The sequence below is a fragment of the Haemaphysalis longicornis genome, unplaced genomic scaffold (genome assembly GCF_048455015.1).
Source record: "Haemaphysalis longicornis isolate Haplotype H1 unplaced genomic scaffold, Haemaphysalis longicornis Haplotype H1 scaffold_5, whole genome shotgun sequence".
NCBI classification, from domain to species: Eukaryota; Metazoa; Arthropoda; class Arachnida; order Ixodida; family Ixodidae; genus Haemaphysalis; species Haemaphysalis longicornis.
Window position 1 is genome coordinate 119,404,982 of NW_027526385.1, and position 22,786 is coordinate 119,427,767.

At 47.1% G+C, this 22,786-nt stretch overlaps 3 non-coding genes across 3 annotated transcripts; 2 read left to right on the forward strand and 1 right to left on the reverse strand.

Annotated features, from left to right (window-relative positions):
- Window positions 1-11,839: 11,839 nt before the first annotated feature.
- Trnaa-agc (transfer RNA alanine (anticodon AGC)) lies at window positions 11,840-11,912 on the forward strand. Its single transcript has one exon. It is a non-coding gene; the product is annotated as a tRNA-Ala (tRNA).
- Window positions 11,913-18,326: 6,414 nt separating this feature from the next.
- Window positions 18,327-18,399, reverse strand: Trnaa-agc (transfer RNA alanine (anticodon AGC)). The gene has a single exon. It is a non-coding gene; the product is annotated as a tRNA-Ala (tRNA).
- A 169-nt stretch (window positions 18,400-18,568) lies between these two features.
- Window positions 18,569-18,641, forward strand: Trnaa-agc (transfer RNA alanine (anticodon AGC)). Its single transcript has one exon. It is a non-coding gene; the product is annotated as a tRNA-Ala (tRNA).
- Window positions 18,642-22,786: the final 4,145 nt, after the last annotated feature.

The window sequence follows — 22,786 nt, forward strand, 5'->3', positions numbered from 1 at the left end:
TCTGATCTTTGCTTTTGATGCCAACATGGTACGGTAGCCACTGGGACGGTAGCCACTGGAAAGCCCTTGCTGCTGCTGACACACAGCAGCAGCACAAGTTGTAATTCACAAGTTGTGTATTAGTACTGGGTTTGCTTCACTGAAATTCTCAAGTTTAACAAGAGCAATTGATAATAATAATAGGAACCAGAGATTGGATGGGACTACCTGTGAAAAATACGTTCCATCGCCTGCAGAAATTATAAATCACAGGATTGTTCGTATTGTTCCGACTAACGCGGAACACCAGCTCAGTTCAGCAAAACTTTAAAACTTTATTGAGGTTGGGGGGGGGGGAGAGATAGAGATTAAACGTAGAAACTTTGGTGGAGTCCTGTTTCCAGGACCCCAGAAGCTTGTGCTCCGGTCCAGGCCCTGCCGATCATTTTGCGCTAGTCTTCCAAGGCATCGCTGGACAAGGTCGCCCCCAAGTTTTTAATGAGTGTGGTCTTCTAAATAACTGGGCAGTTCTATACTGTGTGGAAGAGGGTTTTTGTTGCATTTAAAACCGCCCTTAAAAAATGTGCATGTGACCGTAAGCGCCAGCCTGGATGTGTGTGCGCATGTCTCTGTGTGTATCCTTCTCAGTGGTTGTGCATAGTATCGACGAAGATCTATCCTACGTGGGGCATTACTACCATGACCCCGGCACATAGCTCCGTGGCCTTCCACGTGCATAGCTTTAACTCTGTCTTCATCTTCCTCGCCAATCCTCTCCAAGCGCCTCAGAACGATATATAAAATAAAATGTAGAGGTCCTAAAATACTACCCTGCAGTGGAATGCCAGCCGTAATAACTTGAATGAGGATATATATGTTACCCTAATTTGACGAAATGCAGACGATGACGCAGGTGAGATTTCAGGAGTTCAAGTTGGGTGCCTTGTATGACATGTAGATCTAAATTTTTTGAAGTAAGGTATCATGACTAAAGGGATAAAAAGCCTTAGAGAAATCTATGAAGGTGACAACGCATAATTTATATTTTCAAAAGCGCATAGAATTATTTTTTTACACCAAGCACCTGATTCAATTAATTTACCTAAAAAAAGAATGTGCTGATATTTGTAACAAGTTAAACCTACTACAAAATTTAACTAGCTTTTCCCAATTGTTTTATGTAAGCCTTTTGAAAAAATTCAGTAACTTGACATGTTATTTATTTTTATTTCGTCATTCATACAACACATTTACCTGAGATTTCCACACTGGCATTGCAAAAAAAACAGTTGATATATCAACTGGTTCTAGCAAGCTTAAAAATACAGGTTAATCCTCGTGCTAGTTGAGTGAGGACAAACTTCACACATGTGATTTGAATGCTGTCTATACCACAAGACCTGTCGCTTCTGAAGGATGTAAAAAGGCTGCTCACTTCCGTGTCACCAGTATGTTCCACCAGTACTGTTGCTATTCCTCGCACAGATCAAAACTCACGCCAGTAACTTTGTACAGCTCACTGAGTTAGGCTTTATATTTGCGGCCATAGGTCGGTCTAATTTAGGCCAATGTCAATTCTCACAGTTGTCCCAACACTTTTTGCCGTGGTATCCCGAGGGTGGTCGGGTTGGCTGCCGCCTAATGGTCCGTGGTTTGGCCAGGCAAATTTGGTAGCTTAGGACGTGTGGTGTAGACAGGGAAACCGTCAAAGCGGTGGGGATTGATTTTAACACACTTTTCTTTTCTGAATCGTCTTGTATTTAAGTCGCCATATGACCCACGCGGTATCTTTTGAGCCCATCGCACCTATAGCATCAATATTTTAGCAAACATGACAGTAAAAAGACCCCGAATAGGTTTCTTTCGCTATGTGGGCATCAATTCCCTCGCGCCATTAAAATATTACCATACAACAATAGCCTCACTAACAAGGGATTGAACAAAAAACGACTGTGGAGGTGTGGGGTATCGATCCCAGTACCTTTCATACACTAAGCGAGCTCTACACCCCCTGTTTTTTTCTGTGAACAAAAACAGGTTAATTTACATAATAAATATGCAGTGCGCAGGGAAAGCACATTACTGTACACTCCGCTACATTTTGTTACATGGTGGGCGACACATTCCAGACTGGCGTGTTTCGCTGATTCAGGGAAATCAAGTTCAAGTTTATTCAAGACAATATTGCAAAACATTAACTTGGGGGCATGGCTAGAGGCAAACCAGTTGTCTGACGAAGGCCACGCCACCCTCACACTCAAAGAATATGGATAGCACATTTACGGGAAGAAAAGGGGGTTGTGTTCCGTTGCAACCTGGCCGGTCACTGGCTTCATAACCACATAACCACTTAAAACCATAGGTCGGCAAAACTGAAAGAACTCACTCAAACTCAATCACAATTTTTTTTCATTCACGCTGTACTCAATCAAACTCAGACTCAAAAAGTTCGTCTGTTCACAAAATCACTCGTACTCACTCATCAAATACTCATTTGTAATCGTACTCACTTGTACTCAAACTCATTTGTCCTCATGAGTATTCATACTCAATCTGTACTCATGAGTACTGAATCTGTACTCATGAGTACTCACTCTGTACTCATGAGTACTCAATCTGTACTCATGAGTACTACTCATTTTTCACTCATGAGTACTACTCATTCTGCACTCATGAGTACTACTCATTCTGCACTCATGAGTACTCAATCTGTACTCATGAGTACTCAATTTGTATTACTCACGAATAATCAACTTATCTGCACTGTTAGCTAGGTCGTAGCTCGAATGAAAGACTAAGTAGAAAAAATAAATTGTTTAATTGATTAGAAAAACACAGGTTACATATAAATCAGGACAGAAGAAGAAAACGTCTGACGCGGTGCACTGTCGTTGGGCGACTTACTGCGCGAAGGCAAGTACATGTGATAAAGCAAAACGGAACGTAAGCACTCGCGTTGCGTCTGGTGTCTCCTCTTGTTCTCAGGCCGGGTCGGGCTCAGGGGAGCTCGGGGGTTGTCGGTGCAGCCGTGGCCGTAAACTGCGTTTTTCTGCGTGTCTTCGGGTGGCACCTTTTGTCGTCCGTTTTCTTGTTTGCACTACTGTTTGCACTACTGTACTCAGGAGTGCATATACTCAAGAGTGCAAGCACTCGCAAAAACAGTATTCATGAGTATTGTACTCATGAGTGCTGTGTACTCATGAGTGATGTGTACTCATGAGTACTCATACTCATTAGTACTCAAACTCGTGAGTACTCATACTCATGAATACTGTACTCATGAGTACTCATACTCATGAGTAGTGTACTCATGAGTACTGTACTCACGAGTAGTAGACTTACCCCTATACTCACTCGTCATCGTACTCACTATTTTTTTCTGGGTGTGTGATCACTCATCATCGTACTCACTCGTGAGTTTGAGTACAAATGAGTACAAATGAGTGTACTCACGAGTGAGTACGCCGACCTATGCTTAAAACGTTCCGTCTCCTTTGTTTTAAAGGCTACCATCGCCCGCAAGCAACGCGCAAGGGCCTGGCCCACTTCAGTGTTCGATTCGGGTGCCCTGAGCGCACTCACCGTCCACTCCATCTTCTGGGCGAAATGCCTCCACGTCGTCTTGGGGGAGGGAGCACACTCCACCGCATCCACACGTGCACGCCATAGCGAGTGTAGGCCGAGTGTCATGGCGCATTCGCAGTTCTTCCACTGCTCTGTCGGAACGTCCAGGTAGCGGAGACCCGACCAGTCAATGTCCCAGTGAACGCCTAGCAAACGCTGTACCTCATCCCAGACACAACGCGCGGTGTTGCATCCTAGGAACACGTGCTCCGCCGCCTCCAGCCTACCGCGCAAGAAGCAGCCCACACCGCAAGGCAGAAAGAAGCCACGTTCTTCCTGCCTTGATCCCACCGGTAGCACCTGAAAGTGGAAACGGCATAAAATGTTTTTCGACCCAGTCGGAATCGCCAGGCACATAATCCGTTTTAGTACCCCCTCTTGTGACTTGCATCCCGAAGCTGTCACCACCGTTGGGACTGGCCTTCCAAGCACTGTCACCCCTTTTGGGAATCAGCCATCCGAGCGCAGACCGGTGTAGCGACGCTGCCTGGCTCCGTCTCTTATCGACGCGACGCAGAGCATAGCGATGAAGTTCTGGAGCCGACAAAAAGTTGAAGCAACATTTATATACAGTGTGTAAAATGGCAACAAAGGCATTACATGGCTCGCATGAAGGCGACAGCACCTCACCACTCGGTGTCTCCGAAAAGTGCCGTGCTCGTTGCGCTTCCGGGCGGGGTTTACACCCCCCGGGAGTTCGTTGCAGCCCCTAGAAGTTTGAATCACTCCAATCAGGACTCTCACTGGCCTAAGTTTGAAATCCGACGAATGGAGGCGAAGTGGTTGCGTCAGCCAAGTCTCCCCGACGGGGAAAGGGAAGGCGACGCCATCGCCATCGCCACGGAGCCGTCTCCAGGCATGTAGAGGCATGTCTGTCAAGCGGGATTCTCACGACGGAGAAACTCTCTCTTTTTGGCCCGCGGGACCCGCTCACGTGACCGGTTTTAGGCTCCGCCCCTCGGTGGGGATAGCCCGCGGTGGCTCCGCGAAAGAAAATGCCTCCGCATGTTTTCGCTCGACGGTGGTGGCCCTCGGCGGGGAATGGAACCTATTCCTCGGCGCTGTCGTCTGCTAGTCACTCCGCGTCGCTCCGCACGTGTGGATGCACCACCAGGCCGGATAATCCGGCCACGTGCTGTTGACGTCACATATCCGTCCCCCTCCATGAGAGGGTTTCTCCGTCGTGTGAATCCCGCCGGCCGTTCGCCCGATGCGTGATTCGGCCGAGCCGCCACGACGGGGAAAGGAGAGGCGACTCTGCGGCGATGCAAGTTTGGGCCTGTCGGCCGCGGGTGGTTTGCTCTTGTTTGGCCGAGGCGTGAATCAGCCCCGCAGTCCGCGCGTCGCCCCGTGCAACGAATTTCGGCTGGGCGCTCTGGCAGAACAGCCTCGCTTAGCTGCCTCGAATGGTGGTTGTCTGTAGAGGGGTGGGGGAAGGAGCTGTCCTATAAGGTCGCAGTGTAGCCGACGGGGCTTAACCGTTAGAAGATAGTCCCACGAGAACTGCTGTTCAATTAGGGTGATAGTGCCAGCGATTTTTCTATAGAAAGGGGCGGTCGAGCATCGTGGTGCAGTTGAACAGTTGTGACCAGCCACTCTGCTATGTGGGCAAGGCCGATGGACTGGAGCGCTCCACGTAGAAAAGGGTCGCTCTGGTCTCGGAATGAAATAAAACTCTGGACTGTAAGTTTAATCTTCACGTGGACAAGGCTCAGGCCCCCGGCCTCTAGACTCGAAAAGAGATTTGTGCGCCTCATACATGCTCGTACGAGGAGCGCCAGACGAAGACCACCCACTGCCGATGCAACTTGTTCACGCTTTAGTGTCGATGGAGGTGACCCGCGCCCAGTATACGGTATCCGGGTAGACTACGACGTTGAAGAAGTGAGCCTGGTGACCAAGCCGATGCGACGCGTTCTCCAAGGTTGCAACTTGGCCTCCGCGGCCGTTAGCCTAGGTCGCCACCTGGCTGCATCCCTCTAGGGCCATATTTACGCCCAGGTAGCGGTGTATTTCATCCTTCCACTTAGCGCCACTAAAGGGCGGCATAATTGGCTGTCGCCTAATGACCCATGGTTGGGCCAGTCAAATTTGGTAGCTTAGGATGTGTGCTATGGACAGAAAAATCCTCAAAACGGTGATGAATTATTCTAACCCACTTTTAAGTGCAATGCACTTCTTAAGCGACCCTGAACCTGCGTCCACCGGCGATGTCCGCGCACGTGGAGATGGGCGCGCGCAGCCTGGCCGCTAACATAGCACATACCCACGTGGGGGATTGGCCAGGAATCTCCTCGTCTTCCTTGGCAACGGGGGGAGATGGGCGCGCGCTGCCTGGCCGCTGACATGGCACATACCCACGTGGGGGATTGGCCAAGAATCGGGCGTGAGAAGGGCTAATGCACCTGCTTAAAGGAGTACTGACACGAAATTTCAAAGCTGAGATCCGCTCTAGCAATCAAGTACAACGACAACACAAATAGGTGTCTGTGAATAAATGCATCTTTCTTTCTTTGTAGTTGTGTGCGTGTGTGTGATCTCTCTTTCGCGAACATTACCGAACCGCGCCAATTCAACTCGTGCATTCGCACTTTCACATTCTTCCCCTCGGGGAAATGCGGGGAATTTTTTTCTTTCTGACTTGTATTAAGGTTGCTCTATGTAGATGGCCATAGAGACCTGCATGGTAACTGTTTTTGAGCAAATCACACACATAGCATTGATATTTTAGCAAACGGGACAGTAAAATCACCACAAATAGGTTCGTTACGCTATATGGTCATTGTCACAAACTCGAGCGTACGACGTCTAAAAGTACCTTATAAATTTTTCATTTTATTGTACAGCGCCTAACTCTTCTTCAGTCGTCCGATTCATCCAGTTGGGTTCTATTCGGCCCGAGAAAGGGCTGGAACTTTCTGGAACGAAGCGACAGTAACGCGATCACCCGCCGGCTCGCCGGCGAGAAAACAACAAAAATAAAACCTCCGTCGCTCCAGTTTCGTCGAAGCTTCCAGTACTTTCGAGGAGGTGCGCGTGGCCTTGCCAGCTCTAAAGAGCGTCGAAGATTCTAGAAGGGAGAAGAGTGAAGTTATTCGCTGACGGCGGCGGGCGCGTGGTGTGTTGTGCTCTCCCTCTCCGCGCCGGCGCGCCGGCGCGCCTATAAAAAGAGAAGCCGCACCTAAACCCACCAGCTACGTTTGGACGTCGTGATTGACAACTGCCCCTGCCAGTTTGTACATCACACCATCGGCGACCCGCGCCCTGGAGGACTCCAACGTGCTCCCGGGCCTCGAATGACCGTGATCGTCTCGGACGGCCTGGCCTACAGCGAAGCCACGCTTCCCAGGTAGCCGACTCGCCTCCGACAGCGGTGCATTGTCCGGCCCGGTCGGTGAATATGCTGGGACTCTGTCTCTCATATGCATCGAACTGTTCATTTTCTTTTAGTTAACTGTTCCGATTCGAAATCTTCATTTGTTAACGCTCCTATTTGTATCACTTTGTCTAATTGGACTGTTTCTTGTATTTCAATTCCATCTAAGTTGTCTGTAATTATCGATCCGTTACCTTGTGCTTGTGTTTGTGACTTGCCTGTCTAAATATAAGTCTTTGTGCTGTTTTCCGTTCAAGGCTCTTGCTCATTCTTGCCGCTCTGGTCGGCGAAAGCCGCACATCAGACGGCCACCCCCTTTGTCACCTGTGCCCTGTGGATTCGGTGGGGTTTGTTGGCTCTCATGAGTCGACTCCCCATATCTTCTGGCAGTGCACCCTAATTGAAGGAAACGGGTGACAATTTCTGGCGTCCGCGACAGGACGTCTGATGTGAGCGGTGAGGAGGAGAAAGAGCCTGGAACTTTTTTGGCATAGGTTGCTACTGCCTTCATAAGTTGGTGCTCTTGTAAACTTTCTCTGTGTAGACATACCTAGCTAGAGGCTAGAGTATTGTGGCTAGATTGCGATACATTTGCAATCATTTATTTAGAGAAAATTGTAGCATTGGGCTACAAGCTGGGCCTCTCAGGGGCCGAACTGCGGAAGTGGGTTGCGCAGAAAGAAAAAGAAGAAAACGAGAAAGTTAAGAGAGCAAGACAGGCAGCACGAACAGAAGCTGAGAGGAAAAGAGAGAAAGAATTTCGGAGACAACTTCGGTTGGAGCGAGAGGAGAAAGCAAGCAAAGAGGAGCTAACAGGAGCAAATTTTGATGTCCAACGTTTGAAGCTCGACTGCACATCAGCAGATCGGAGCATGAGATTAGAGAATAGGCGCCTGTGTCTCAGTACCAACCTTGAAAAGGTTAAGGTAAATTTCGGAAACGCGGCAGTGGACCGAAGGAGGACCAGCCGAAAACCCCCGCTGAAATGTTACTCTTGTAACAAGTTTGGGCACATTGCCAAGTACTGCTGGAGCAATTTTAAGAGAAATAGTGCTTCCAGATATTTTAAGTGCGGGCGGGCTGGACATAAGGCTGTGACATGCAGGAGCAGCAACGATGAAAGGCGCCAGGATTTGCGCAAATGCGCACCTCCCAGGGCATCCAGACAGTACGATGTTACTGATAGCTCTGAGGAGCGTAAAAGGGGCACGAAAATTCACGTCTTGGGTGCCATTACGGCAGTCGGGTCGAAGAGAGTGCCGTTGGCTAAGGGAAAATTGTCAGGCAAACCCATTAGTGTTTTGCGCTCCACCGGCACCAGCACAGTTATTGTGCGAACGGACTTAGTCCGAGAACAGGAGTTCACTGGAGAAACAAACCCAGTGTACTTCATGGATGGCTCAATGCGAGAGTTGCCGGTAGCTCAGATCGAGGTGGAGACTCCCTACTACACGGGAAGCGTAACCGCCCTTTGCATGGAGAGGTCCATGTATGACCTCATCCTCGGCAACATCGATGGAGTCAGAGATCCCGACGACCCGATAACTTTAACTGCCCCAGAAGAACCGCCACCCGTTGAGGTGGAAGAGCCACGTATTGAAGAGCCACACCCCGATAAGTCGGCTGGAGAGGCAGCTGTGGCTGCCGTGTCTCAAGACATGAATAGGAGCACAGAGATTGTGCGAAATGAGTTCCATCGGAAAGATGAACTCAATGATGAAAATTCTAGAGATGAGAATAGTGGCCAAAGTACTAACCGTGAGAAGGCAAAAGAATGCCAGGATAGCTCCGAAGGTGAAGTGGTGGAAGTATCCGCAATCAGCAAGGAGGAAACGCCTCCAGAATTGTGCGAAAGCGCACCACTTCAGACCTGGAAGGACGATGATCCTACAGGTGATGCGGAGCTTGAGGATGGAGATAACATCCCGGGTGTGGATGCCATCACGACGTCGGGGCCGAACCCTCTAGACGAAGGGGTACCCGATATTGCGGGGAGAGTGCCGGAGGAAACCGTTGTCTTTCCGAAAGACACGGGTAGTTGCACGCTCGATGTGCAGGAAGACTCAGCTCGAGACTGCGAATTCGCTGAGCAGACTAGCGTCGCTTTCGAAACTGACAGCTCGAGGAGTAAAGAGACTGACTCTAAGGTCAAGTTTGAAACCCCCGTGCGAAGCGGAGCCGCACTCCGCGGAGGGAACGCGCCGTACATAAGCGTAGGCGACGATTCTGTGACTTCAGCGGTGGGAGAGAAACCACCCGCTGTTTCGAAAGAAGAACCCCGATTCGATGCCTCGGAGAGAGGCGATGCCGTGCTCGTCGTAACGCGAGCACCGGCAAAAGCGAAGCTGGCACATTTCCGGCGCCCAAAGTCTGCGGCCACTGCGATGGAGCCGCACAGAGGGAAAATAAGTGCCGAAGGTCGTGGAAAGAACAAACGTTTGAAAACCGGCCTTCACAAATTCGGCAACCAGCCGGGCCGCCGAAAGAAAGAGTGCAGGTTTGGGCGCAGGCTTAGGAGCAAACGTGTGCGCCGGCATTGCAGACAGTGGGCAGGTGTCAAGAAGCACCGGTCAGTTACTACACGAGGAAAGGCGAGGGAAGGCCAAGTCGCTAGGCGCTTCGACGTTCACCAGACGAAGGCCCAGGCACTGAAGCATTGTCGCAGGTCCGGTATCATGGCGGACGACAAAGAGTTTGTCGCTCCGCGCGACATTTGTAACGGAACTTTTCCGAAGAGAAGAATTCCGCAGGCGCAGTTACGCAAGCGCCCGATAGACACGGGCTAAGCATAAAGAATGCAAATTTAGGTATGCACGTGGGATATGAGTGGAAGTGTTTAAGACAGAGTTGTATTTTCACGTCGAGTACTGTATACTTGAACCTTGTATTCATTGTTTCTCTGTCGTACTGTACGCGAACGTTGTACTTATTTTGTCACTCTGGCTGTACAGTGTATATTCACGCACTAGTTGCTTCTTGTGTGAACGCTCGTATTACCTATTGCACAGTACATTTGCCGTGTATTGTTGGCGTTACTAGTGGTAACATACGTGAACTTTGCGGTTGCATGTTATTGTTTGTGAACAACATATTAGTTATGTTTCTTTTGAGTTTTATTGTACCAGTGCATTGTATGTATTTCTGAGTACTGAGGTACACTCCTTGTATTTGAGCCTACGATACCTTCGCACTGGAGCGCACGCTGTATTTTCATGAGTTTCGCACTTGTAATGACTACTGGCCAGACATTTATTATGGGAACTGGCTTAATTCGAATGCTAGAACTTTATTGTGCTCAAACTTATGAGTTGTCCCTAAGATGTGTATTTGTTGAGAAATCTGCGCCAAACCGCTAATCTGTACGCGAATTATGTGCCTGTCATTATTCTTATGAACATTGGGCTGTACTCGATTCTGTGTTAGTAAGCACAGCCTCTTTGGTTCACTAAGTGTGAACGACGCGTACGCACGACTTTGTGAGTTTTGGGAATATTATTGCATAATATTCTGAAACTGGGGGGCTGTGTCACAAACTCGAGCGTACGACGTCTAAAAGTACCTTATAAATTTTTCATTTTATTGTACAGCGCCTAACTCTTCTTCAGTCGTCCGATTCATCCAGTTGGGTTCTATTCGGCCCGAGAAAGGGCTGGAACTTTCTGGAACGAAGCGACAGTAACGCGATCACCCGCCGGCTCGCCGGCGAGAAAACAACAAAAATAAAACCTCCGTCGCTCCAGTTTCGTCGAAGCTTCCAGTACTTTCGAGGAGGTGCGCGTGGCCTTGCCAGCTCTAAAGAGCGTCGAAGATTCTAGAAGGGAGAAGAGTGAAGTTATTCGCTGACGGCGGCGGGCGCGTGGTGTGTTGTGCTCTCCCTCTCCGCGCCGGCGCGCCGGCGCGCCTATAAAAAGAGAAGCCGCACCTAAACCCACCAGCTACGTTTGGACGTCGTGATTGACAACTGCACCTGCCAGTTTGTACATCACACCATCGGCGACCCGCGCCCTGGAGGACTCCAACGTGCTCCCGGGCCTCGAATGACCGTGATCGTCTCGGACGGCCTGGCCTACAGCGAAGCCACGCTTCCCAGGTAGCCGACTCGCCTCCGACAGCGGTGCATTGTCCGGCCCGGTCGGTGAATATGCTGGGACTCTGTCTCTCATATGCATCGAACTGTTCATTTTCTTTTAGTTAACTGTTCCGATTCGAAATCTTCATTTGTTAACGCTCCTATTTGTATCACTTTGTCTAATTGGACTGTTTCTTGTATTTCAATTCCATCTAAGTTGTCTGTAATTATCGATCCGTTACCTTGTGCTTGTGTTTGTGACTTGCCTGTCTAAATATAAGTCTTTGTGCTGTTTTCCGTTCAAGGCTCTTGCTCATTCTTGCCGCTCTGGTCGGCGAAAGCCGCACATCAGACGGCCACCCCCTTTGTCACCTGTGCCCTGTGGATTCGGTGGGGTTTGTTGGCTCTCATGAGTCGACTCCCCATATCTTCTGGCAGTGCACCCTAATTTAAGGAAGCGGGTGACAGTCATCACTGCGCTCGCGCCATTAAAATGAAAATACTATACAAAAGTAGCCTCCCCTGCAAATAACAAACAAAAAACAACTATGGAGGTGCTGGGTATCGGTCCCAGTACCTCTCAGATGCTAAGCGAACGCTCTACCATCTGAGCTACACCCCCGACACGAACATGCCACGGCGGCGTCGACAAGACGGCACTTCGCCAAGTCCCCTGGGTATCATTGCACAACCTTTCTGAGCCGCACAACCGGATTCATTCTGACTCGGAGACAAGGACGACAGTAAAACGGGAGGGATAAAAACACCTACGCCTGCTGGGTGTCTTCGTCGGGGGTGTAGCTCAGATGGTAGAGCGCTCGCTTAGCATGCGAGAGGTACTGGGATCGATACCCAGCACCTCCACGACGTCCCTTTTGCCATTGTGTCTTGCCCCGCCCAAAGCCCACAAAACAAGGAAAACTGTGCAATTTCACTTCTGCGACGCTTTCTTTCGCTTCGTGGTACACAAACAGCGACTACAGAAATAGAAAAAGGCAGTTTTTTGCTTGCTTTCTGTATAGAAGCTCGTATTAATCGATTGGGTAAGCAATAATGGCCTTGGGTAAGCAAAGAATGCGTCAAAATCATACAAGAAAAAAAACGCCCTTTTTGCAAAATTTATGAAAAGCAGACATACAGGCGATCTTAAACGATTCAGAAATTGTAGAAACAAACTAAACAAAGCCATCGCCCATTGCAAGAAACGCTACCAAAGTGATATTTTATCCCCAACCACATTGTCTAGTCCCGACAAAACACGGAAACATAAATAGTTTGCTGGGTCGCTCAGTGCCGCACGGCATACAGATAATTAAGAATGGGGATGTGGTACCAGAGACTACTCTTGCCAACAAGTTTAACGAACACTTTATTAACTTGACACAACAAAGCAATAGCAAAACACCAAACAACTATCTTCCTGAGCATAGCATGAAAAGTTTCCTCCTCCATCCTGTTTGTAGCCTACCAAACTCTCCGAAACACGAACAGCATAGATGTCGATGGCATTCAGCTACGACCGGTTAAATTTGTGCTGGATGTAATAACGCCCATTATAACGTATATATGCAACATCTGTTTCGCCTCTGGAGTTTTTCCAAAAAAGCTTCAGGTAGCGAAAGTCAGCGCGGTATTTGAAAGTGGAGACAAAAACGACTTTACAAACTATAGACCCATATCAGTGCTGCCAACGTTTTCTAAAGGCATAGAAAAAATATTATCTTCGAGAATTACTTCCTTTTGTGATAATTTTCTCATTTTTTCGGACGCACAGTATGAATTTCGACGAGGAAAGTCTACCACACATGCGCTAATTCAACAAAAAGAAACCATATTGGATGGTTTTCAGTCAAAGCTACTAACTTTTGGAATTTTGTGAATTTTTCGAAAGCGTTCGACAGACTTAACCATGCGACGTCAATAACCAAGCTTGAACGATATGTTAGCCGAAGGACGGCCATAAATCTAGTCAGAAGTTACTTGCAATTTCGTAGTCAGTGTGTCGTCATTAACAAAGCCCATTCCAATTTTCTTTCTATCAGTGCAGGGGTTCCGCAGGGCAGCATTTTAGGACCGTTACTATTTATTCTGTACGTCAACGACATTATCAAAATCAACACTGATGCAAAATTTGTAATATATGCGGATGACATCAGCCTTTTCCTCACTGCTAATAACACTGAAGAATTAACACGTGCAGCGAATACTACCTCAGAAAACTGCATGAATGGAGTAAGGATAACTCCCTAGCTATCAACGCATTAAAATTAAATCAGTTGTTTTCAGAACTAGAAACACAATAATGCGCGGCCCTGTGAATTTATTCCTTGGTGGCTCTAAAATACCCTCTGTTCCGAATGTCAAAACCCTGGGTGTAACATTTAATGAGCATTTATTTTGGGACCCGCATATTGATCAAGTAAAAACTAATCTTTCGAGGTCGTGTGGGGTTACCGGCAAGGCCCGGTACTTTGTTCCACAAAATGTGAAATTGCTTATTTACAACTCATTGTCTTACAGTCAACTAACCTATGCTCTATTGGTCTGGGAGACGACTGCGCAAAGCCATCTAAACAAACTACAAGCATCGCAAAACAAGGTATAACGAAATGTAACAAACCGCTGTCATGATTCGCCGTCTAAAGACCTATACCGCGATCTAAAAATGATTCCAATCAAACACCTATATTCATACATACTTCTACGACACTACATAAAGGAAATGAGGACTGGTAGTAGGTTCTTGAAAGATAGTGCTAAATTAACAAAAAACACAATAACATAAACGCTCCGGCGCATCCCACATGTGCTTATCCCCCTCTCCAGGACAAACTACGGAAAGCAACGAGTGCAATATCAGCTACCTTACAACTTCATACCGACTATACCTATGTAAAATACAGCCAGAAAACCTAACGCTTAACTCGTAGAAGCCATGCAATGTTGATTTGGCACTCTTCTGCTAAATGTGCATACGTGCTATCTGTACTTTTATTCATGGTTGTTTTTATGTTGTACCATGGCGCCAGTTGTGAAATTCTCTAGGATGAAAATGAGGTGCATATTTGTTTATTATGAACTGTGCATTGTATACTGTACCATTTAAAAATTGTTCTGTTCATTTTTTTCTTTTTCCTTTTTCTTTCGTTTTTTTCATGCGTTTTGTTTTTCGTTTTTCGCACTTGGTTGGTCGACTGAGGTTCGACTTGTTTCTGTTCTTTTTTTTTTACATATGACACTTGCTTTGTAATTAGAGAACGACAGTGCTCCGCTGCCGTCGACGTGTGTACACGGGGTAGGGTCCTCGTCAAGCCAGCGCCTGTGCTGACTTTTTGACCACTCTCCTTGCAACGTGACATGTGAATACATAAATGAATAAATTCGAATTTGAAATTTGAATTTGAAATTTAGTACAGATGGGAGGCCCCCTTAGTCCCGTTAGCCGCCTGCCTTCGCTGCTCGGGTGTCCCGCTGGATCAATACTGCAGGCCCGAGCTAATTAGCTCGCATTCCCACTGCCAGATGTAGGTGAGGCGAGTGGGCAGAAGAATTCCACGGGGTAGTGGCTGGGGTGTGGCACTAAAAGAAGTTATGGGAGAAACGGCTAGGGGAGATGTGGGGCGGGATGGCGCCATTGTTTAACGTGTAACTTTGATACCTCGCAGACTGGGATTCTTTGTTGGCGGTTGTAACGTGAGGGAAAGGTCATCACTGGTGGGTGTGTCGGTAGTGCGATAAGATCATGTGGTTGGTATTATGAGTGTAGCGGGTTTGTTGTTCTGGCCAAGTCATCAGATGTTAAGTTTGGGCACCTCACTTAATCAATTATAACTGCCCGGAAACTAGATGTCGTTAGTTGGGTATAGCGTGTTTACCTATGTTGTGTTTGTTTTCACGCCCGCCGAGCTGCCTTGGACGCGAGGGGCGTCAGGAGAAACCGCGGAAGCTTCTTTTTATTCGCCGCGCTATTGTATTCACCGGACGAGCGGGCCCGGAGAGGGGTTATACAAATGCGTCGGTCACCCCAAAGTAGTTAAAATCGATGCTAGCACTTGAAGGAGGATTTACTTTCGCTCATTTAGAAAATGGAAGGAGAGGAACCGTTAACATTTTGACGACCGCGATTACCGCCATGAGAAAGCCCGAAGCAGATGGGAGCTGACAGCCAGTCAAGGGGTCAGACATAGTAAGAGGGCACCACACGTTCTGTCTACGATAGTTGCACTGCTCAAAGCTACTGGGCGAAGTCTCAGATCGTCACGCGTCTGAGCCTGGAAACTCGACGGCTCGGATGCGTCAATGGGTAGGCGACCAGGCTTTGATGGGTGCTCCACGTGTTTACAAAGGAAATGAATTTTGGCGGCGTGGGGCACTATTATAGGCGCGCACGGTATGGACAATACACACTACAGCTTTTTACACCCTTTTTGGCCACAAAAGGTTTAGCATAAATGGAAAAAGAATGGTAGGACGCCATTACACCCTTTTTCTTGAAACTGAACACACTTTTCCTAGCTCTACATTCTTTTTGTGTGAAAAAAGGGTGTTGATCAACATTAACACCCTTGGTTTTTCTTAGGGCATTGAAAGGGTGTGGAAAAGGTGTTCAGTTGTTCATTGAATAGGGCCACGCATACCTGTATAATTGCACTGTAAGGAACAAGACATCCCCTCATAGCCTTCTCTACTCGTAAGAAATGTTCAAAAGCAAAACAAAAATTGTTCGTCTGCAATGATCGCTCGTTTCCATATACGGTGTGCCTCATACCCCAAGCTCAGCTTGGGCGCGTGAAACTTCAGTTTGAACCCTAAAAAAAAGACTATAGTTGTGTAGGGACGAGGGTGTTGCCCAAGTGCAACACGCTTCGCTTTCTGTAGGGTGTTGAAACGGTGTGATATAGGTGTTCCGTTACTATAAAAGAACAGTGGATCTGGAGGTCGACTCAGTTTCTTCCGGTGTTGCTACGTTTTCTACATTCGCTAGGCTTTGCGATGATCTTCCTAAGCTAGGACAAGTGGTGAATGGTGAGGCCAAGTATAACCGTATTTTACAGTGCTGTTCCAGTGTGTCCCCTACACTGACAGCGGATCCAAGGGGGAAACAAGCTAGGTCAAGCTGTGCTATTTCTCCAGCCTTGCACTACTAGTGCGAACTGCGCCATACTTTTTTTGCGTTTTAGGATATCAAAAAGACTAGTACCTTTGAAATGGTATACTAGTAAGAGGTGCGCATACGCTTGCGCCTTCTGTGATCACATTCGAACAGGCCCCAAAGCCGGCTTCACTGTTATAATGGCTTATCTGCGGTGGTGCACTCTTTGAAGGGGGCGCAGGACTTTTTCTGTATTTTTCTGCAAACGCAACCGAGCATAGTTCAAGCTTAAACAGCTTAATTTGCAACAAATTATGCCAATTTATATTGTGTTAACCATCGTGAGGTACAAAACATAACCCCCTAAGTAGAAAATGTTCTGTCCACTCGTTTACACGGGTATAAAATACCTCGAACGTTTGAGGTCTCTTACACCCTGTTTCTCAGTAGGCGGTCTTTTCTTACACCCTTTTTCTTACACCCTTTTTCTTAGTTTCCAACACCCTAATTTGTAGCTCTACACCCTTTTGGGAAACAGGCTGTTGAAATAATGAAGAAACTTCTTAATTAGTGTTGCGGGGATGCGGAGTAGGTGTTTGGTGTTTATTTAAATTTTATGACTTACTGAACATAATAACTCTCTCAAGAATAAAACGTTTTTTTGCAAATCCACATGCTTATTTTTGCATGCATATATTAAAATACAGATTCCGAAAATTAGCGCCAAAATATCTGCCAAACATAGGAGCCACTCGGCTTAGTCCGCAACGTCACCTCTATTCCTTGTCACGGTATGACGCCACGCTGGTGCTTATTTGCTTCGCGCCCCTCCACGTGCTGTTCCGTCGGCGCAATAAACGAGATCAAGTGAAAATAGGTTCCACGTGTCGGAGACTGTTCATACATCGGCGGGGGTATCCTGCTTAGTAATGGAAGCGAACTTGTAATAATAATAACCCCGAAAATCGAAGAAGACGTTGTCACCACTGAGCACACTTGCGGCCACACGCTGTAGTGTTAACTTCATTGGTGGCTCATGCTGCACGTACAGTTGCAAAAAACGGGGAGAAGGCGAAGGTAGGAGTACGCATGACAGCTAGACACAGCGAAACTCGCACTTTCATTGCAGAGGGGACAACCGAGGCTTCCGAAACGTGATCTGATAACCCACATCTGTAAACAATGTCCGTAAAAAATGAACGAGCTACTTGTTTGAACTAATGTCTGACAAAGTAAGGTAGTGGTAGTGGTGTCTTGTTTGGTGACGTTGAATCACGTCCTGGATAGATTTGACCCACTTCTTTAGTTTAAAAATTACCTTGTGGGATTGGGGGCAGAGTGGATGTCGTCCCTCTGTAGTTCAGTTGTTTGTTTGTACTCATTCATTAAGCACAGACAATAACTATTACAATTATCCTGAAAGCTTTTATTTTTAATTTTTTCTCCAAGCAACCACTCATTACATTTACAAACTTGTAAATACGTATTAGCATTAATTTTTATTTGAAGGCACATGCCCCCGCTACTAGTAGCAGCCTTCAACTTTCCCATGTATGCGGGACGAAGTGATTTTATTTCGGTAAGGGGCTAAATTCGCTATATTTATGCTATACACAAGATTACAGGCCAAAATAGTGGTTAGAGAACAGGCTGGTTGGTTGGGTGGTTCCGCTGACCCAGTGTGATCAGCTCTTCGTCGTCTTCAGCCTCAGCGCCCTTGAGTGCCAATTTAGAGTTGCTCTGCAACTATTTATTCATTTGTTTGAAACAACTTAGAGACCCCAGGGGTCAATTAGTGAGGGCTCTACACAATCAAATGCATCAAAAAGAGTAACCTGCCTTCTGAAGCATGGTACTCAAGATATATAAAAAAACAGAATCTCCCGCGGTATCAGAAACTTTTATGCAGGAAAATAAAAGAATGGAAGAAAACTTCTTGGGTAGCACACTTCAGGGGAAAAGGGCGGAAAAGAAAGGAATAAGGCAAAGTGAATGAACGAAGGGGTACAGTGCGCCAGGGGGAAAACACGAGAAATGGCACAATCATCAGATAATTGTAAATTTGCCATCAGTGTTGAAACGAGGGTAGAAAATGTTTTCTAAATGCGGACTTTAATTGCCCGAATGCGCACGCAACCGTTGAAAAAGTGCGCAGTGGAAAGCCATTAAACAAAAAAAAGAAGTCGTGGAGGTGCTGGGTATCGATCCCAGTACCTCTCGCATGCTAAGCGAGCGCTCTACCATCTGAGCTACACCCCCGACACGAAGAGGCGACAACGGTGTCGACAAGACGGCACTTCGCCAAGTCCTTTGGGTATCATTGCACAACCTTCGTGAGGCGCACAACCGGATTCATTCTGACTCGGAGACAAGGATGACGGTAAAACGGGAGCGATAAAACCACGTATGTCTGCTGCTTCTACCTGTCGGGGGTGTAGCTCAGATGGTAGAGCGCTCGCTTAGCATGCGAGAGGTACTGGGATCGATACCCAGCACCTCCACGACGTCCTTTTTGGCATTGTGTCTTGCCCCGCCCCTCCAAGCCCACAAAACAACGACAACTGTGCAATTTCACTTCTGGGACGCTTTCTTTTGCTTCGTGGTACACGAACAGAGACTACAGAAATAGAAAAAACTGTTTTTTGCTTGTTTTCTCTATAGAAACCCGTAGTAATCGATTACCTTGGTGTGCTGGAACTTCGGTCGCTGTAAAAGTAGCCCTTGAGGCAAACCCGCCATTCTTATGCGACTAAAAAAGCTGTTCAAGCAAATGATCCAAACCAAAAGCAAGTTTTAATGCTGTAATAGCCACGCACTTGAGGTGCTTGTAAATATGCGTTTAAGAATGTTTTGACTATATTCAGCTGTTGAAGACCTGCAGCTGCTCATTCCTTGCGTTTCATCGGCTAGTGCGCTTTATCGGCTTATTCCGTCTAGTCGGGGAAGACTACGTGTCATAGAGGTACTTTTCACGCTTCCTTGTCATCTTTCGCAGTCGTATTACTGGCCGCCTGTTACTACCTTGGGAGGGCAGATACATATTCTCACTTCTTCGGCGGCATTGAAGACGGTAGTCTTTCTTGAACTACCTAAACGCGAGAATTTCGGTCTATGTGTCTGTCCGTCTGTCCGTCTGTCTCTCGATTCAGCCGCCCGGCCAGAAGTTATCAGAATTCTTGAACGAGATGTTTATATAGTCAAAGCACTTCTGATCTACTGAATCTGGTGGCAATGTTCATACCTCTCAACACTGTTGAGCAAAAAGAAAATTTTAGGCATATTTGCGGCAAGAAAACAAAAAAAGTATAATTTGCATCGTTATTTTAAAATATAAGGCTGCTTGTTTTTAGCTATAGCAAATAAGAATACGCCTTGAAAAAGTGTTTTGACCTTGAAATACAAAAAGCGCTTGCGGCGCCCCCTTCTGGAATTATTTCAAGTTCAAAAGTAACAAAAGGTTTCCAACATTCCAACACAGTTACCTTATTTAGATTTTGCATTTGCCTTGTAAAAGAAACGGCTGATATAGCAACTGCATGCAGTTGCTACATCAACCGTTATTTTTGCTACCGTTTGGTATATCAACCGTTCCTATATCAACCGTGTCAGAACCATGGTTCTGACAAGGTTATCAATGTAAGTTGGGGTGCTATTAAAGTGAGGATAAACTTTACAGGTGTGATTTGTGTACTTTCTGTACCACAATACTTGTTGTTCTTACAGAAAGTGAAAATGCTGCACACTTCGGTGTCAGTAGTATGTTCCAATTAAAGGGACACTGAAGTGAATTTGTCCAGCTCCCGTTTTTGCTTGCACTGCGTAGACTGGCTCAAATTAGCCCACTTTTCATCGTTTATCCGGTTGACGAATCGGTAATTATTTTACTCAGCGTGAAAGAAGAAAAACTACTATGCGCGGTTTGTGGCGGCCGCACCAACTAAACCTGTGACGTTGGGAGGAGGGAGCACCGTGATTGGACGATGCCCACAAGTTTCGGTTTCGGTTTCGGTTCTGTAAAACACAACCGATGGCGTTGTTAAATGGGCATTTTCAATATCTCAGTAATCATCGTACCGCGCTTCTGCCATGTTGTCGGCTGTAAAATGCGTAAGATAAGCCTCCCAGGACGGCTTGGAATCGTAGCATTCACTAGCCGAGTCCTACGCAGTGCATGAACGCCCTCCGCGTCCCCGCAGACGATCAAATGCCATGCGCTTTTCCCCCATATTTGGAGCTTGCCTCACTCATGCCTGTATTGTAAAAAGCGTGTTCGCACCAGGCGAAGGGTCTGTTGATTCTGGCCTGTGCCCACTGCCCGCAAGCAGTCGGTGCTTATGGCAACAGCACGCCAACGAGAACTCGCTAGTACGCCAGTGCCAGCCTGCGCGCGTTCTGTGAACTAGTTCGTGGAGCAATGAACGTTGCGGGCCCAAAAAAAGGTGAACTCAGTATAGAAAACATCGGCGGAAAACAAAAAAGTTAACTTTAAAAGAAAAGCACGCACGCGCAGGGATTCGAACTCGCGAATTGCAAAACACTTGCAATGACATACCCAGCGCTCAAGACAACTCGACCACGGGGCGGGCTGTGCTGACCTTGGTAATATAAGGTATATATTGTATAACCAGTTTACACTTTTATTTATTTTTGTCATTTCAAGCAGCTTAGGTGACTATTTGTTGTTTTGCGCTCGTGCAGTAAGCATCCGCCAAGTTTGCACAATATATCACGTCTAGCAATTGCATTTCTTAGACGGAAAAGCGTTCGCAGATGCGTAGTCGTGCTGCTGACCGCTGTGCTTGTTCGCCCAGCGCAAAAAAATGCTTCCCGCACCATAGTTTTACGCTGTACGGTAAAAATATCAGTTGATTTTATTTCCTTAGTACCTATATTGACTTCGCTCACTCTTCTCCCGCCTTCAAGAGGCCTTATATATTTTCCTACTGGCGTACCAGTCAGCGAAGCGTCGCATGTGCGCTTCTGCAGCGGTTGTGTGAAGCGACCTTGACTTGGAGCTAGATACAGTGCACAAACTAACCAAGTAAAGAAAGGCACATTCTTCCATTCACAAATGTGTCCTGGCTTCGTTTCAACTGAGCGAACGAATTGCGAAGACCCGTCGGCGGCCGGCGGATGAAACGCTGGGCCGACTTACTCTGCCTGAAGGCCGGGGAGCCGTGCAGTAGCGCAGCCATTTGAGAGCTCGGCTCCTCCCGACATCACACGAAAACCCCACAGAAACTGGGCAAGCGTAAAGAGAGGAGGACAGCATTTTCTAATTAATTTTTCTACTAAATAAAATCGCGTAAACGCGCCCAGAGTGGTCGAAACATGGCCTGGGGACTCCGGACTATAATTTGCGCTAGTAATCCCGCAATGTTTACATATCACTTCAGTGTCCCTTTAAGAACATAATGTTGTTATTTCTGGTACAATGTTTACATATAATCAAAACTCACGCCAGTATTTACAGTATCGTTCAAACGCGTACTGAGGTCGTCTGAACATTTGCGGCCGTGGGTCTGCCCAACCTAGGCCAGTGTCAAGCCCTATGGTTGGGCGATAGCAAAAAACCGCAAATAGGTCTTTGCGTTATATGGTCATCGCTGCGCTTGCGCCATAAAAATGAAACACTATATAAAAGTAGCCTCCCTTGCAAGGAAACAAACAAAAAACGTCGTGGAGGTGCTGGGTATCGATCCCAGTACCTCTCGCATGCTAAGCAAGCGCTCTACCATCTGAGCTACTTTTTTTTTTCTTTATTGCCACACTTTGACAGAGAACAAGCACACAAAGCAAGAAAAACAGGTACACAAAGCTGTAACATACACTGATAAAACTGCTAACAGTCTTTTGCTAGCAGGAAATGGCTAAAACTGCTTAAGGTTTGTCAGCGACTCCATTACTGGAAGCCATTCCGGGGGGTCAGGCTGAGTCTTCCAAACCTCTACAATCAAACGAACAGTTTCTCCAAAGTATTCCTTGGAACGCTTAGCATCAACATCGCGGTGGCGTATAGCCATGCGAGATTTCCAAATGCCGTGCAGAGCCAAAACCATCACCACATCATACGGCAACCCGCCGTCATTGTCGATGGGTATAAACCTGATTCCGTAGGCGTCTAGAGGGAAATCTTTCTTCAAAGTCCTCTGAAGCACGTCCCAAAAAAAGACCCCATCCCAACATTCTAAAAACACGTGTTCTACTGTCTCCGGCTTTTTGCACGGATAACAGTCAACCCCCCACGGAACGTACAGTCCTTTCTCTTTTTGCCACGTTTTGACTGGTAGGACACCCGCGTGGAGCTTAAAAAAGAACGTTTTAACCCATGGCGGTACCGCCATAGATTTCACGCGTTTAAGCACATCCTCGCCTGGCCCTGCACGGTACATTGACCGGTACAGTGGAACTGGAAATACAGAGTCAACGAGATCATTATACAATTTTTTCCGCGTTACGCTACATAGGTATTCCTTCGTGAAGCGGGCACGCAAAAACTGGGTCGCTTGAACAACTTCGCGGAAGTATCCCTTCATTGTCAAGACAGGGAAACGTGCTGACGCTATAACAAAATCGGGTAACACCACAGACAACTTCATTTGGCAAACAGTACGCAAAAAGGGGTCTTGTACATCCCGAAGGAAGA